This window comes from Engraulis encrasicolus, chromosome 23 (assembly GCF_034702125.1).
Source record: "Engraulis encrasicolus isolate BLACKSEA-1 chromosome 23, IST_EnEncr_1.0, whole genome shotgun sequence".
NCBI lineage: Eukaryota > Metazoa > Chordata > Actinopteri > Clupeiformes > Engraulidae > Engraulis > Engraulis encrasicolus.
The window spans coordinates 20,375,041-20,387,540 of record NC_085879.1 but is presented as its reverse complement, the minus strand read 5'-3'; the positions used below and the strand labels follow the sequence as shown (position 1 = coordinate 20,387,540).

The window sequence follows — 12,500 nt, the reverse complement described above, 5'->3', positions numbered from 1 at the left end:
GTTCTCAGATGCATGGCGTGTGTGTGTGTGTGTGTGTGTGTGTGTGTGTGTGTGTGTGTGTGTACGTGTTTGTGTGTGTACGTGTCTGTGTGCGCGCGTTGTGTATATGTTTTCCCAGTGATTGGCATTCTAACAGGCCGGTGTCAGCCGCCTCCTCCTGGTGCCTTTCTCCTCCAGTCTAGTCAGGTATAAATTTCATAATTTCTCCTGTGAGCCATATATCACCTCACGGACAGTATAAAACCACCCTATTGATCTGCCTGAAGAAATCATCTCTGGCTTTACGGTGAAATCGAAGATCCCACCTCCCCCCAAACATACACACACACGCGCACACACATACACGCACACACACACACAAACTCCTTAACACGTTGATATCTGAGCAGCCCACCGATTACCAGGATTCTGACAAGAGAAAAGCTTTTGTGTGCATGTGTGTGCGTGTGCCTGTGTGTGTGTGTGTGTGTGTGTGTGTGTGTGTGTGTGTGTGTGTGTGTGTGTGTGTGTGTGTGTGTGTGTGTGTGTGTGTGTGTGTGTGTGTTCCTCCGTCAGGTGGCAGCCGAGCCTGTCACGACGTGACAAAATCGATGGACTTTTAATACCAAAATCATTACCGTTTAGAAAAAGCAACATCACGACCGCTTTGGAGGCCTTGTAAAAAAAAGTGATGGGAGGATCAGTATCAGATAAGCCAAGCCCAGACACTTCGGCACATAGATGATGAAGGGCCCAGGGCATCTATTGCTCATCTATCTCCAAATAAGTGACTAAAAACGTGGCAACAGGTTATTCAATGAGGCACTACTTCCTGCACTCTCAAAACCGCACTCTCACTCTCAAAACCACCCTCTCCTTTCTCTTGGAAATAAAATCTTACAGTGGTTAATTTCTTTGGAATCATGTCAGACGAACTTAAAAAAAAGTGACAAAATGACGGCATTCGAGTACTTGTTAATGTACAAGGAGGGTAGCCGCAGCTAACCACACTCAGACGCTTCCACACAGAGATGATAGCGGGTCCAGAGCATATACGGTCTCATTTGTTGAATCATGTCAGGCAAACTTAAAAAAGTGACAAAATGACGGCATTCGAGTACTTGTTAATGTACAAGGAGGGTAGCCGCAGCTAACCACACAGAGATGATTGTGGGTCCAAAGCATACAGTCTCGTCTGTTGAGCCGCAACAGAAAAAAACCTGGCAAACGGGGAGACAGGGGAATTCTCCATGCGCATCTAAAGGCTAGACTGATGTTAGGATTGCTTTTGAGCTTTGAGAAAATGATGAAAAGAGGGTGGTGGTTCCAGCTAACCCAACCCAGACACTCCAGCAAAGATGATTGAGAGTTCAGAGCATCGACTGTCTCATCTCTCAAGTCTTATGAGGAGGTGCACTCAGCTCCAGAGCCGATAATGAAGACTTTTAAGGCCTACCTACTCAGGCCCTATATGGATGATGCGGATGCGGGTACGGATATGTCTGGGGTGTCCTCCTAGCCGTTGATTGTGTACATACTTTGACTCAGAATTGTGGAGCGTATTCCAATAATGCATGCCATTCCACCAGTGGAATGCTGTAACAGTCATTGAAAAGTTCGCTATCATAGACCTAACACAACTATGTAACACAGGGCCTTTGGTAATGCAGTACAACTTCGTCATTGCCATTCTGGTAACAGCAAATTAATAATGACACGTCTTATCGTGTTAAGATTACAAATGAAAAAAAAGGATGTCATGGAAAAGAAGGGCAGAGTCGTGAAGGTGTTGACGCATATTCCTCGTATGTTGAGAATTACAGGTTGTTCACAAACGTAGGGAGTGAATGAAGTCGAAGTAGCGAAAGCCACACTCTGAGATACAGATCTTGTGATCAGTGACTTATTTTGGAAGCATGACAGGGAAAGACAAACGATTCCACCTTAGTCATCTTCAACATCTTGCTCATCTGTCGGGTGTTAACAAGACGAACTGGCAGGCAAGCAGGCAGGCAGGCAGACGAGACAGGCCGAGCGAATTCTCCACGCGAATGAAGGCTAGACTGATTTGAGGATTGCCTTTGAGCTTTGAGTTAAAACATTGGGTGGGGGAGGCTGTTAACATGAGGAACTGGCAGACAGGCCAAGCAAATTCTCCACGCGATTGAAAGCTTGACTGATTTGAGGGTTGTGTTTGAGTTAAGAGTAAAAAAGGGGGTGCGTGAGGAGTGGGAATTAAGGCTAGACTGATATGAGGGTTGTATCTGAGCTTGGAGAAAAGTGTGTGCGTGTGTGTGTGTTGGTGGGGGGGGGGTGTTAACGGGATGAACTGGCAGGCAGGCCAAGTGGTTTCTGCACGCGAATGAAGGCTAATATGACTGATATAAGGGTTGCATTTGAGCACAGAGGAGGAAGAAAATATGGTGGGGGGGTGGGGTTTGAGAGGTGGGTGGGGGGGTGTGTGTGAGCAGAGCCGTGACTCACTCGGGGTGATTTTTTTAAAGGCCTAATAAAGTGTAACTGCATGATGGTAATAGTTCATAAATAAATGCTGGGGAGAAAATGGAAAGTGGGGAGTAGAGGAGAGAGGGAGAGAGATTGAGAGAGAGAGAGATTGAGAGAGATTGAAAGAGAGAGAGAGAGAGAGAGAGAGAGAGAGAGAGAGAGAGAGAGAAGGAAAGACGGGGAGGGGGAGTGAAGATGGGTGGGCAGAAAATGGAAAAAGAGAGGGGAGCGAAAAAAAGAGAAAGGGAGAGATAGAGCTTTGCAGAAAGAAGAAGGGAGTAGAGAGACTGATGGGAGAAAATGGAAAGGGGGAGATGGATGGATAGAATTGCAGAAAGGGTGAGGGTGTAGACTCTCTACACTGTATAGGGAAAGGAAGAAATGGAAAGGGGGATGAGATGACAATTGAGGGAAGAGAGAGAAAGAGAGAGAGAGACTGGAGAGGTTGGCAGAAAGAAGAGAGGAGTAGAGGGAGTGTAGCAGGAGAGCTGAAGAGGCTCAGGAAGAACACTGTTCATTATCATGTGAATGGACACCAGCATACTTCTTCTTCTTCTTCTTCTTTGTGTACATTGAAAAGTGTAATGTGACATCAGCTGGGTAGGCACTCAAATGTACTCTGTGGTGGTGGTGGTGTGCGTGTGCGTGTGCGTCTGCGCGTGTGTGTGGTGTGGATATGGGTGTTGAAATTAAAGGCATTATAGCATGCGTGGAGAAGATGAGGGAAATGTGTTGGTGAATGACCTAGAATGATTAAGCTTCTGGAGAATGAAGCACACACGCACACACACACACACACACACACACACACAGAGGCAAATGAAATGGAACTCCGTGTCACTAATATCTGATTATCCATGTTTCCATTTTTCCTCGTTTTTCCCCTTTAATGTCTTTGCAACACGAAGTGACTGATTTTGTAATATTGAAATTTCAAGCTACCAAACAGAGAGATGCGCGTCTATAAATACCTCAGCCTGGGTTGAATAGCAGAATGAGATGAGATGAAAGGAGCGGAGAGGAGATGAGCTGAGATGAGATGAGATGGGATGAGGTGTGTGTGTGTGTGTGTGTGTGTGTGTGTGTGTGTGTGTGTGTGTGTGTGCGCGCGTGCACATGCCTGTGTGCCTGCGTGTGTGTGTGTGTGCATGTGTTGTAAGACCCAGAGATCGACAGATAACACCCCCATACACACACACACACACACACACACACACACACACACACACACACATTTTATGTGCGTGTTTGTGTGAGAAAGAACATTTGTGTTTTTTAAAACCCAGAGATGGACAGATAACCCCCTGACACAAACACACACACACACACACACACACACACACACACACACACACACACACACACACACACACACACACACACACACACACACACACACACACACACAAATTACACACCCATTTCCAATCTGTCATGTTATTTTGGCCTGGGTGGATGTGTCATCGCATTTGGATGCACAAAACTGCAGAGGACTTTTCTCTTTTTTCCCTTCCTTCCTTCCTTCCTTCCTGTCTGGCTTGAGATTGTTTATCCGGCTGTACTTTCTATTTATCTTTCTGTCTGACAAGTAAGTCGGTTGTCTCATCTCATCCACTCCACTCCACTCCGCTGTTGAGGGGGGCCCATCAGAATTTGAACAGCCATAACTCTTTTGTATGGGATGCTCGCTCTGTGTGTGTGTGTGTGTGTGTGTGTGTGTGTGTGTGTGTGTGTGTGTGTGTGTGTGTGTGTGTGTGTGTGTGTGTGTGTGTGTGTGTGTGTGTGTGTGTGTGTGCACCTGTATGTGTGTGCACTCTCACACCCATGGTTTTGTATGTGTGTGTGTGTGTGTGTGTGTACTTGTTTCTGTAAGTCTACTTGTGTGTGTGTACATGTTCCTGTGTGTGTGTTTGTGTGTGTGTGTGTGTGCGTGCACGCGTGCGTTCGCCTGTGCATGCATGTGTCTGTGTCTCTATGTGTGCACACAGACAGCCATAAATAATAATTCATCTCTCCTAGTCACTGTAACTGGCAGCGGGGTGCCATGGCTGCGTCTCCATTCTCTCCGGGGCGTCTGTTAAGACACGGTGCCAACTTGATTGACTATGCATTGTGTCACCTAGCGCGCTGTCGTGCTGTGCCAGCCGCAACATCTTAAAAAGTGTGATTTGTTTTTTTGTGTTGCTGCATATAGTGCTGTTTGTTAGACTGTGGGGAATTAATGCATGCATGTATGCAGCAAGAAAGCAAGCAGGAAGGCAAGGCAAGGCAGGGAAACTTGACAACCTTTGTGTGTGTGTGTGTGTGTTTGTGTGTGCAGTTGTGTGTGCACACACTCTATATTTTCTGTCACAATAACAAATGCCACGAAGGACACAGTGCAAATTAAGCCTGTCTCCTTAAGCAGTGAATTAATCATTTTGTGTTGTGGCTGGCGGTTGTGCCTGATGTCCCGGTAAACAGCGAGATGGATTTCTGAGCAATTGACAGCAATTCCACGACACGGGGAAAACTGCTACCATCAGAGTCATGCTATCTATATTTCTGTCACTGAAGTGATAAAGTGTATTTCCAGAGACTGTTGACAGCATGGTGGATGTGGTGCCCACGGGCTATGGTAATCTTTGATTCCCTTGCTGCGGCAGCGATGTTGATGTAACGTTCCTGAGATACAAACGGTGACAAGTGTGAGTGCCCTACTTTTTTTGTCAAGAGGAACGCAACATGTAGGCTGGTTAGCGCTATGTAAAGTTGGCTTTTGCGGAAACAACTTGACAATTATTATTCGCACTGAAACGCAACATGAACAGTTGTGTTTTCCACTAAGTCATAGAGTAGTTGCAAAAAATAGTTACCCAAAGCATGCGGTCTTGCAGAACCTGGTCCTCTCGCTGGCTTGATTTGCGGTCAGTTGAAAGATCCGTCAGTGTGCCTTGAGGACTTGGCTTTCGACAGATTCGACCCCGAATTTGAGCCAAGGAAAGCCGGTGTTGAAATCACCACATGTGCCGTTACTGCACGAATCTCTCGAATATTCCCGTCTCTCAGTTTCTTCTGCCTCGAACAGCCTCGCTTCATCCCTAAATCTTGAAGTGCCCATTTAGAGATCTGTTATCGGGCGCGAGATTAAATATCTAATTTTGGCTCGCGCTGGGTAAACGAGGAGCTTGCGAGGAACCCAGCTTTGTTTCTGTATTTCTTTTTCTCAATATGTCAGATGAAGTCCATATTTTTTCTGAGGCGATAACAAACGGTTTTAATCCACAGCTGCGGGCATTCGGTAGTCTTGATTCAGTTCTTCTCTTCGGTACGCTACAGTCCTCGCTTCTCCACACTTGAGGGCTCTCTCTTCTCCGGGGCTTGTCGCCTTATCGACAAGGAGTCGAAGTCCGTTCTGAAGTGGAAGGGTGTTATTCGCAGAATCATTACCAGGATCGATTCCCTAACACGGACACCACAATGTAACAAAAGACCACTAATTCGTTAAGTTATTTGACAGGACAGAAGAGCGGTCGAAACTGGAGGCAAGCCGCCACTGTGTGTGTGTGCGCGCGCGCTGTGACTTTATGATTGCAGCGTTAATTTGTAGGCAGGTTACGTGCTCTTGCACCCCTCCCCGTTCAGTTTTCTTGCACACTCCCCCGGTCCTCTGCTCTCTCTCTCTCTCTCTCTCTCTCTCTCTCTCTCTCTCTCTCTCTCTCTCTCTCTCTCTCTCTCTCTCTCTCTCTCTCTCTCTCTCTCTCTCTCCAGCCCCCTGTCTGTTTAACCACCCAGCGTCCTCAGAACTTTAAAAGACAGACGCGGACGGTTGAACGCTTGTACAACAGCCCTGAAAGGCCACGGGATAAGGTCCTCCTCGAGCTTTGATAATAACGCCTTGGGAAATCATAACAATGGTAATTGCGTTGTAATAAAAGGAAGCACATCTTTGATTACCCTGCCACGATGCGTGAGAAACGAGCGCGCGCGCTCCGCGGAAAGCTGGAGGCGCCAGCATGTTTATTTTACTGCCCAGATGTTGTCGTTACTACTTCAATTAATTCCCCCATGCACCACATCTCCCATCTCCACATCTCTCTCTCTCTCTCTCTCTCTCTCTCTCTCTCTCTCTCTCTCTCTCTCTCTCTCTCTCTCTCTCTCTCTCTCTCTCATATTTGATTTTTCTTATACCTTTGTTCTCCCTGCCAAATTGCAGCAGTCCGTTTTTTTTGTAGGCTACTCTCTCTCGTTGCCTCAGATCTCTTATCAGGACTGCGGGGCAATGGCATATAACATTTTTATGACGCAATTTTTGTTTTAAATGAAAAATGAAATGAATTCATCATGTTCCAAAAATCCAAAAAGGGCCACTCTGTTAAAAACACTCCCTAATCAAGGCTTGGCAGCAGCAGTAGGACTGTACTCTGGGCTATAATAGTGGAGTTGGGTTTTTTTTTTTGCTCAGTGAGTGAGTGCGGGCCGGGTTGGGTTGATGTGATATGCTGTGGTGTGTTTCAGCTCTGGGCGCCTGAAGCGTGATGATAAAAGGCCGGGGCGCCGGGCGCGGGATCCTGTTAACCATTCCATGTTACTTGCTGTGTTCAGCCATGCCTGCATCCATCCACTCAATGTCACATCGAAATTCAAAGGGCCCTCTCTTTCTCTCCCTCTCTCTCTCTCTCTCTCTCTCTCTCTCTCTCTCTCTCTCTCTCTCTCCTCCTATCATCCAGGCTCGGTCCATGCAGGCACGCACACACTCGCACATACATACACACACGGGCAAGTACACACACACATGGCCACGTGCGCACACACACACACACACACATGCTCAGGCACACAGCGTGCATGCATATACACATCACACATCACATACACGCTTGCACGCAAACATCACATACACATACACTCACACACACATACACACACACGCCTACACAAGTATGCATGTATGCACGCTCTCACCCACACACCTACACAAGCATGCATTAATGCATACACACAACCACACACACTTACACTTCCGTGCACACTCACTCACCCAGCCACCTACTATATTGGCACTGCATACATACACACATGCATGGCACACAAGCACGCATAAGCAGGCGCGCGCATGCACACACACACACACACACACACACACACACACACACACACACACACACACACACACACACACACACACACACACACACACACACACACAGTATTTGCACTGCACATGTGCACACACAAGGATACATAAGCATGCACACACACTGTGCACAAACGCACACACATGTGCACGTGTGACAACACACACACACACACACACACACACACACACACACACACACACACACACACACACACACACACACACACACACACACGTTATGGCTTTATACCGTAGGTGGTCATCACTGCCTCCTCTCATCCTCTGCAGGTGTTTTGGAAGGCAGCTTACGTATTGGTATGACAGACTCCGCCGTCTTGCCATAATCGGGTAGCTTACTGTACATCTGTGCCGTCTTGCCATAATCCAAGTGGTTTAAATCTTTGCTTTGTTCTCATGATCAAGTTCAGTTTTTTATAGACATTTCCATCATTAAATGTATATAAGATAATTGATCGTAATATGCTGTGGTGATATAATCACATATTTCACTGGACAAAACAATGCAACATCAGGTACAGTAGGCAGTCATGGGTGAGCACGGGCCGTCATGGGTGAGCGGTTAGGGCGTCAGACTTGCATCCCAGAGGTTGCCGGTTCGACTCCCGACCCGCCAGGTTGGTGGGGGGAGTAATCAACCAGTGCTCTCCCCCATCCTCCTCCATGACTGAGGTACCCTGCGCATGGTACCGTCCCACCGCACTGCTCCCCATGGGGCGCCACTGAGGGCTGCCCCCTTGCACGGGTGAGGCATACATGCAATTTCGTTGTGTGCAGTGTGCAGTGTTCACTTGTGTGCTGTGGAGTGCTAGCCTGGGTACTCCCATACTGCCTTTAGTTCTACACAATCGTTTCGATCTGAAAGACAGTATGGCGAGGATGACTCATAACGTACAAGATCATGGGATCTGTGTCATAATGGCCAAGCATTCCGACCTTAACAGTTTCTCTGCCCAATCAGAGAGCAGGGCAGTGTGTCATAATAGCCAAGTATTCCGGCCCCATACGGAATTTACAATAGGCAACTCCCCAGACCTAATCTCACTTGTGATTAGGTCTGGTGTTAACCAGGCAAGTGGAGTGCTGTGTCACAATGACAATGGGAGTTGGAGTTTCCCAATGGGCTTTCACTTTCACTTTCGCTTTCAGTAGCAAGTGCTGGACATCCCTAATCTGACTTTCGCCATCTGGCTACGTTTCGACAAGCTACACTCGAGGGCATTCTGGTTTCCTCACGCGCAACCATCTGAGGACCGTGGAAATCAGAATCATTTCTGAACGGATGAGCCAATCAGGATTGCCGGGTGGGATTTTCCATAGATGGGGGCAGCGTTATGGGTCTCCTTCCACCTTGTCCCTTCTCAGCGACGTCACGGGGTCAAGTTCAATGTGAGTGGCTGAAGTGGCACGTCAGTAAAGATGAGAACAGGTTGTTAATCCAATCACATGCGAGGATTTTTGATAAGGAGCATGTCGGTTGTGGGGGATGCCCAGATGGTATTGTGAAGATGGAGGCGAGTCGGGTTAGTTCATGAGGTAAAAAACCCATACATTTTCTTCAGCAAAGTCAGTGAACCAGCTGATTACTACAACCATTCAGCCTTCCCCTGTATGGTGTAGGTTTGGTTTGGAAAGTGGTGGGGACAAATTACCCAGGGTTAATATTTTTAAGATAATCCCAGAAATGGTATGGACATGTTCCTTCCCACCATCCTCCCCATAAATTACGCCCATGCATGTACCATAGCTTACAGTCTGCGTATGACTAAATCTCAGATCATGCGCCCATAATCATGTAGGTCATGTATGATGAAATGAGCACTCTTGTTATGAATCACAGCTATCTGAAGGCTGTGTATGATGCATTCAGCCATCTTGTCCCACTGTATCTGGGTTCTTGACATCATTTTAGAGGCTGACATCAGGGTGGCACAATCACCAACTGATGTCATCATTGTGTGAACATTACTGAACATGAATTAGTGAACATATGTTATTGACATGGAATGGAAGATGGCTGATAGCTCAAAAAGAGACATAAGTTAATAAAGGCTTTTTAATTCACTTCATCATTTTTGCTTGGAGTTGTTGACATTTTTATATATATATACATCTAATGCAGCAAAAAAAATATACAATAATTTTATCCAAATAGTAGCATTAGCTGAGGTTGCCTCACCTGAAGTCTGCTACTAAGACTGTCAATGACCCATATCTCACCTCTGGGCACAGTATGATGAAATAAACCGTCTCATCGTGTAGCTTACATCATGTGTATGAGGGAAATCAGCTGTCTTGTCATACTGTATAGCTTACCTCAGCATGGGATGGCATAAGCCTTCTTGTCATGTAGCTTACATCTGCGTAGGACCGAATCAGCCGCCGTGTCGTGTTGAGCTCGGCTCTCCTCTCCACAAGCTGTCTTGTCATTTCAGCTAGGATCTCCACAACTACCCCCCACCCACCCACCTCCTCTCCCGTCTGCACTCACACACACACACATACACACAGACACACGCACACACGGGCGCGCGCTCTCTCTCCTCTCTCCTCTCTCTCTCTCTTTCTCTTTCTCTCTCTCTCTCTCTCTCTCTCTCTCTCTCTCTCTCTCTCTCTCTCTCTGTCTCTCTCTCGTGCTCTCTCTCTCTCCCTCTCTCTCCCTCTCTCTAGCTCTCTCTCGCTCTTCCTCTCTCTCTCTCTCTCTCTCTCTCTCTCTCTCTCTCTCACACACACACACACACACACACACACACACACACACACACACACACACACACACACACACAGAGTGATGCTCTGCTTTCCACGATGAGATTTGCTGTCCTCTGCCTCGAGTTTGTTTTGTTTTATTTGCTGGATTGTTTGTTTGTTTTTTGTTTGGTTTTATCGCTCTCTTCACACTTCTCTTCCATTTCATTTTCTTCTTCTAGCTCTTTCTTAATCTCTGCCCCCCTCTCGCTGTCTCTCTGTTTCTCATTTCTCTCACCACTCTAACTTTCAAAATTCTCTTTCCCGCACTCTCTCAGCAATCTCTCTCTCTCTCTCCCTCTCTCTCTCTCTCTCTCTCTCTCTCTCTCTCTCTCTCTCTCTCTCTCTCTCTCTCTCTCTCTCTCCCTCTCTCTCTCTCTCTCTCTCTCTCTCTCTCTCTCTCTCTCTCTCTCTCTCTCTCTCTCTCTCTCTCTCTCTCTCTGTCCATCCCGGTGGGTGTGGGTGAAGGTCACTGCGCTCCAGTGCTCTCCCTCTGTGTGCCTTCAGATGAGGAAAAGTGGAAAAGGGTATATGAGCATGGAGTGGAGTAGAGGGGAGAGGAGAGGAGAGGAGAGGAGAGGAGAGGAGAGAGGAGAGGATGAAATGAGAGAGGGGGGGGCGGGGTGAGTGGAGAGAAGTGGGATGAGAGGAGAGAAGAAGATATGAGAATGAGAAGGGGAGCAGAGGGGAAAAGGGTGTACTTTAAAGGGGGGAGGAGAGAAGAGAAGAGAAGAGGGGATGAAGAGAGGAGATGAAGGGGGTGTATAAGCAAGGAGGCAGCTGGGGCTGTAAAGAGGAGAGAAGAGAAGAGGATAAGAGGAGAGAGGGGGAGGATAAGAGAGGAGAGAAGAGGAGATGAGTGCTAGACTGGGGCGGGGGGTTGGCGTGGAAAACCGTATATGAGCAAGAGTGAGGATACAGAGGAGATGAGAGGGGGTGAGGAGAGGAGATGGTGGGGTGTTGTATAAGCAAGGAGGCAGCAGGGGCTGTGGAGAGGAGAGAAGAGAAGAGGATAAGAGGAGAGAGGGGGAGGATAAGAGAGGACAGAAGAGGAGAGGAGTGCTAGAGTAGGGGAATGTGGAAAAGGGTATATGAGCAAAGAGGAGGCAGCAGGGGGTTGGAGAGGAGAGGAGAGGAGAGGAGAGGAGAGGAGAGCAGCAGGAGAGGAGAGCAGCATGAGAGGAGAGGAGAGGAGAGGAGAGGAGAGAGAGGGGGATAAGAGGAGAGAGGGGGATGATAAGAGAGGAGAGAAGAGGAGATGAGTGTTAGAGTAGGGGGTGCTGCCAAAACCTGGACAAGGGTATATGAGCAAGGAGGAGATACTATGGGTTGTGGAAAGAAGAGACGATTGGGTGGGGGTGATTTGAGAAGAGAGAGATGTAAGGAGAAGAGCAACGAGAGGATGGATGACGGGCATGATAGGAGTGCAAGGGGAGATGACAGAAGAAAAGAGGAGCTGAGAAAAGGGGATGAGGATGAGAAGAGTGAAAAGGGTATGAGCAAGGAGGAGACGGGGAGATGCGGAGTGGAGGGAAGATGGGAGAGGGTGAGAGGAGAGGAGGGAAGGGTGGAGAGAGGAGTGGAGGGAAGGGTGGAGAGAGGAGAGGAGAAAACAAGGGGATGAAGGAAAGGTAGGAGAGAGGAGAGGAGATGAGAGGGGTGCGGTATCATTGTGAATGTTTTGGATGGATGCTAAGCAGAGAGGAGAAGAGGGAGAAGAAAGATGGGTGTGAACGAGAGAGTGGGGGTAGGGGGAGAGATGGAGAGAGAGAGAGGGAAAGGGGTGGATGGCTGGCAGAGGAAAGGGAGAGGGGCCGGAGGAAAAGAGAAGAGAAGAGAAGAAGAGAAAAAGGAACAGAGGAGAGGAGAGGAAAGGGAAGGGTGAGAAGAGAGAGGAGAGGAGAGGAGAGGAGAGGAGAGGAGAGAGGAGAGGAGAAGAACCGATGAGTAGAGAGAGGAGTGCAGAGGAGAGGAGAGATGAAGAACAGAGGAGAGGAGAGGAGAAGGCAAAAAGTGGAGGAGGGGAGAGGACAAGGCAGAAAGTGGAAGAGAAGAGAAGAGGAGAGGAGAGGCTGAGTGCCCACACACTGCGCAGTCATCACTTTACGCCCCACCCCTCCGTCACACACAC

General features: G+C 47.9%; 2 protein-coding genes across 3 annotated transcripts in view; one reads left to right on the top strand and one right to left on the bottom strand.

The window, feature by feature from the left end:
• tmem265 (transmembrane protein 265) overlaps positions 1 to 6,045 on the bottom strand; it is a 12,512-nt gene extending 6,467 nt beyond the window's left edge. Inside the window, exon 1 of the mRNA XM_063190789.1 lies at positions 5,340 to 6,045. The gene's annotated coding sequence lies outside the window, so the exon portion shown is untranslated. The remainder of the gene's footprint in view (positions 1 to 5,339) is intronic.
• The window catches only part of mrpl11 (mitochondrial ribosomal protein L11), a 126,588-nt gene that overhangs the window by 57,023 nt on the left and 57,065 nt on the right, over positions 1 to 12,500 (top strand). The window lies entirely within an intron of this gene.